The sequence below is a fragment of the Bison bison genome, unplaced genomic scaffold (genome assembly GCF_000754665.1).
Source record: "Bison bison bison isolate TAMUID 2011002044 unplaced genomic scaffold, Bison_UMD1.0 scf7180017864472, whole genome shotgun sequence".
NCBI lineage: Eukaryota > Metazoa > Chordata > Mammalia > Artiodactyla > Bovidae > Bison > Bison bison.
The window spans coordinates 11,259,637-11,265,104 of NW_011495033.1; positions in this window are offsets into that span (position 1 = coordinate 11,259,637).

Below are 5,468 nucleotides of genomic sequence, written 5' to 3' on the forward strand. Positions count from 1 at the left end.
GACTGCAGCTTCCTTTCCACAGATGCTGGCTGGATAGGCACCTTCTTGTCTCTGTTTGAACGTGGCAGAGGTTCAGGTTCAGGCGTGGTGGAACCCACTTTGCATGTGCCCACTTTGCATGTGGCTTTAACCTCAATAGCCAAGGACAAGAAGCTGACATCTCTGCAAACATTTCCCTGAATTATCTGTTAATTGAAGGGGACTCTGCCTGGGGCCAAACGCAAGGGGAAATGGAGGCTAGGAGTTCCAATGGCGGGGAGGAATGTGTTGGGGAGCATGAGATGGCATGGAAAGAGCCCGGGTTGCTGGGGGCGGCGGGGGTGGGGAGGGTGGTGAGGGGTAGGCTGGGCTGGGGTGGGAGTGAAAAGTTGTTGCTGACCCACGAAAAAACGCCAGGATTTTTGGCCTCCGGAGGAGAAGAATTCAATCCGGGGCCAGAGACGAGGCTTGATCGCTCAGAGCTTTTGTGAAATAAATTTTATTAAAATATAAAGGAGATAGAGAAAGCTTCTGACATAGGCATCAGGAGGGGGTAGAAAGAGTACCCCCTGCTAGTCTTCAGCTGGATGTTATATAGTCACTGCTGCTGCTGCTGCTAAGTCGCTTCAGTCATGTCTGACTCTGTGCGACCCTGTAGACCGCAGCCCACCAGGCTCCCCCGTCCCTGGGATTCTCCAGGCAAGAACACTGGAGTGGGTTGCCATTTTCTTCCCCAATGCATGGAAGTGAAAAGTGAAAGTGAAGTCGCTCAGTTGTGTCCGACTCTTCGAGACCCCATGGACTGCAGCCCACCAGGCTCCTCCATCCGTGGGATTTTCCAGGCAAGAGTACTGGAGTGGGGTGCCATTGCCTTCTCACTAGCCTTCTGTTAATGAAAGAAAGGAATGTCTTAAAACTCAGAATGGCACCAGGCCCCTCATCCATAAGATGCATTTTGGGATAATCTTGGCACCAGATGATTTATCCCGGGCCACAAAATGATTGACTTGAATCTTGTAGAAGGGCAGATTACCATACAAATAGTTTCATTTACATAGATTAAGGAAACAATGTCTGAGTATAACATACTGGTTTGTCGAGTAGGTTCTGAGCCATTAGGTGAACCGACTTGAAGACAGAGTCTGGGGTAAATGCATAGTACATTAGCATAGCTTAAGACAAACATTTCCATAAGAAAAATGCATTGGTTAACTCAAGGTTTGAGAATGGTTAACTTCAGGTGAAACCAGGTGTCATTATGGCAACACAGTATTTTAAGAGAAATCTCCTTTTAAATTTGTATAGAGAAGGAAAACATGTCGCTAGTTTGTTTCCTCCTGCCACTTAAGAGAGATAAAAATGTCTGACACTTGCAGCCTATTTCCTCCCTTTGGAGACCCCTGGCCTTCCTGCTTGTTACCCTCTCAGGGGCAGTGGCAGGGACTGGGCAAGAAGCCTGCGTCGCTGCCCTCTCTCAGCCTCAGTTTTTCTATGACTCAGAGAAGTAGCTGAGCCTCTCTGTTGCTTTCTACAACCAAATGACTCTCTTGGGATATTTCCTGGCCTATAAAATCAGGATCTTGATATCTATCCCTCATCAAAGGAAAGATCAGTCCAACTTCCTAACCCCAACAGACAAGTCCTCCTGTGTGGTGCCAGATAACTCTCCAGTCTCTCCCTCTTGCCCCACCGATGTGTCTCAGCTTGAGTCTTATCAAAACTCAGCTTGAGTCTTATCTCCTCCAGGAAGCGTCCACCAGCTCCCACTGGCTGGGCCAGGTAGCCCTCCTATGGGCTCCCATAACCTCATGGGCATCTGCTACCGTTACCTGTAATAGCTATGCTTATGGCCGACGTTTATTGAGCACCTAAACCTCTTCCAGGCCCTTTCCCCAGCATCCTCTAGTTGAATCCTAACTGCACCCGTGGAAGGGAGGCCCTGCTTTCATCCCCATTTTTTGGATCCAGACACTGAGCTTGAGGGAGTGCAGGGCGAGTGGGAGGCGGGGATGTTGAATCCAGGGCAGTGTTGCTCCAAAGCCTGTTCTAATCTCCTGCCTTATCCATTTGCCCATCTCACCCCCTGATCACAGGCCTCCTGGTCGTTTCCTGCTAAGGGCTACATCCTAGGTCCTCCTCTGACCTACGGACACCAGGAGTGCAGCATCTTGCTCCCTTGTGCCTCTACCCGAGGCCCATCAGAGTCGTAGGAGAGGCTGAATCCAAATCTCCCTCTTTTGGGTCCCCGAGGCTGGGGGTTCCCTCCTTGCCCCTCAGCCTTCCCCACCCCTCCCGAGGTCTTGCGAGACCAGGAGGACCCGGGATGTGGCCGAGGACCGTCTCTGGGCCGACCTCAGTGTTCTCGCCACCCAATGCTACATCCATGCTTGTTTAGGATCACGTTCAATCCAGGTGAAAGGACCTCTGCTTAGAGGTCACGGTGACTCGTGCTAATGTGCCCAGGGCTGGGTTGGCCCTTCTCAGGCTTTAGTCACTGAATTCTCATAGTGAATGATGGGGAACCTAGGAGGAAGATGGGGATATGGTTTTTATTTTACAGATGAAGAAAACCACGGCTCAGCTGATCTCACAGAGCAAGTGGGTGGGGCCAGGAGTGATCCAGGGCTGTCTGACCTTAAAGCCCTATAGTTTCCCCAATGCCTCCCTCCCGATCCAGACAGGGCCGTGGCAGGAAAACCCCCAAAGGATGAGAATTGTGATTCATTCCTGCATCTTCAATGTGCCAGCAGCTACACCCTGGAGGCTGGTTGTGAAAGTCTGGGCTGGGCAGGCTCTGACCTAATAACTGTTTATTGACAGAGGTGAGCAGGGCAGGATTATCCTCCCCACGTTATAGATGAGGAAGTTGCAATCAGAGAGGAGCAGGAAAGTTGCCCAAGGTCATCCCTGAGTCAAAGGAAGACTGGGGACTTGAACAAAGGACACTCAGGGATCCTATGTGGAGTAAGAGGAAGGAGGCTGTGATGGGTTGGCACTGCTGGGCCCGAGGCTGGCAGCTTTATGGGCCCTGTAAGTCACTGTGATGTGTTAGGGCCCATCCCTGCTCTTATGATTCCTGCTGTAATGGGGGGCGGGGGTAGGTCTTGTCCCCTCCAAAGGAACTAGGACCAGAGTGACCTAGACAGTGACAGGTAACGGGTTTATGGCAGGTAGGACAGGGGTCCAGGCTGGAAGATAAGGCTGGGTGACCTTGGCAACACAAGGTAACCTGCTTTGTGTAACCTTGGAGTCAGAGATGATAGATAGAGCAGGAGCCATCCCCCACCTCCTTGAGTTCCTGTGTCACAGATGGTGTAGTCTGGGTGGTGGTGCCAGTGACTGAAGATGCAGCCTTGAGGAAATGCCCATCCTTAACATCCTCCCCCCTCACCACCTCATGCCTCAGAGGGCCCCCCCCCCAGGGGCGTGGTTCTCCTCCCTCAGCTCAATGGTCCTACTAAGGGGAGCCCTGACTGGAGGGGAGCAGGAGTACTTTGAAATCAGCTTCCTCTTCCCAAAGGGACTTTGAAGTGCCTCTAAAGCCACCAGGGGCTTCCCAGGTGGTGTTTAGTGGTACAAAATTCGCCTGCCAATGCAGGAGACACAGGAGACAAGGCTTCCATCCCTGGGTCGGAAAGACCCTCTGGAAGTAGGAAGTGGCAACCTACTCCAGTACTCTTTTGCCTGGACAATCCCATGGACAGAGGAGCCTGGCGGGCTATAGTCCATGGGGCTATAGAGTCAGAAACAGCTGAGCACTAACCTAAAGTCACTTGTCAATAGCCTCTTAACCTCATGGAAGGCTTCCAAGTCTCTTCCCTGCCTGTAAGAGGGGCTGGCTTGGGGTTACAGGGACCCCTGAAGTAGACTTCATTCCTTGGAATAGACTTTCTCCTCGCTCCATTCCTCAGTCCTAAAAGAGAGATTTTTACTGCCTTGTGACCACAGATCCGCTTCCCAGAGAAGACCCCCAGGGTGTGGAATCTTCTCCTGAATTGTGATTAAATCACTCCCCCCCCCACTGGTGATTTAATCACTAGCCCCAGGCTGGTAAATAGATTCTAAGACAGTGCAGACAATAGGGCCCTACACCTGGTGTGTATTCTCCCCTCCCCTCTCTGAGGATCAAAGCTGCTCTGGGAGGCTGTGTGATCCTGGGCCAGCAGGTCGGGGGAGTGAACCAGGACTCAGACCAGGGAGGAAGCCCCTTTGCCTGGATCATTCTGGGGGAGGCGATCCCTCTTCAGAGGTCTCTCGCCTAGGTTCAAAGGCCGGTGGGGGCTGAGAGGTTGGCAGCGGATGGGGAAGCGACTTGACCAGAAAACCGGGGCTTCCTGTTGATGTAGGGGGCCCAGGCCCACCCAAGTCCACATTCCCCACCCAAGTCCGAGTGAGCTTCTGAAACTCTCACAGACGCCCCCACCCCATGTGGGACACACAGTACCCAGAGCCATGAAGGGGTCTCCTGCAGCTCCGGGCCAAATCCAGGAGAGGGAGCGGCCCTCCTGGGACCAGAGGCAGCTTCCTTTTTAGGGAGGGCCCAGCCCGGTTTCCCCAAATGCTAGAGCCTCCTCCAAGGGAAGTCTCCTATCCTTAAACTGCTCTGAAGATTCTGAAAGATGAGATAAGGAGAGGTCCATTCAGACCCCAGTCTCTTCTCTTCCCATCTTATCTCAGGGGTCTGGGTGGGAGTTGGGCAGGGGGCGGTGGTGTCTCAAGAGGACCAACCCCTCCCCACTGATCTCATCAGTTCCTCTCTCAGTGAGCCCCTTGGCAATCCATTTCTCAGTTCTGCGCCCCAACATCCCCAGCGCTGGACATCACATACACCCTCGCACAGCAATTCACAGGCCTCCTCATTCTGTTAGAAGAACAGTCTTTGGGTTGCTTAGAAATTAAGTGCGGAGCAGCCTGGGAGAGATGCTGAAAATGAGATAAGACCCAGGGAATCGGCGGTCACTCCCGGAGAGAGAGAAGCAAGCCCCGCTTTCGGGGAACACCGGATTCGAGAAACAGCATCGCACATCCCTCAACTCCGCTACCCCTCCGAAGGTTAGCTTCTTTCCCCCAGCCCCTAACTCTGGCCGGGTCCAAGCCCTCACGCTGGCTGCTCCCGAGGCGAGAGGGCGGCGCAGGGGTCCACGCCAACATGATCCAAGGCAGGAATCTGGGGTCCCACCCTTGTGTGGCCCAGGTACCTTGCGACATCGCTCTCCCAGTCCCCAACAGGAGAGCAGGTGTGGGATGGGGAGGAGCCGGGCGGAGGGCGCAGCCTCCGATGCAGGTAGGGGAGGGGGCCCCGCGCACTGGTGGAAAGGTGACCCCGGGCGGGGCGGGAGCGGTAGTCGGGGAACGGAGGCGCTCAGATCAGGAGAGCCAGGGGAGGGGAGGCTCCGCCAGGGGGAGGAGCCGCTACCCGCGTCCTGCTGTCGGGGCTCCCTCCCGTTGCGGCTCTGCTATAAAACCTGGGTCGGCATGACCACGGCACC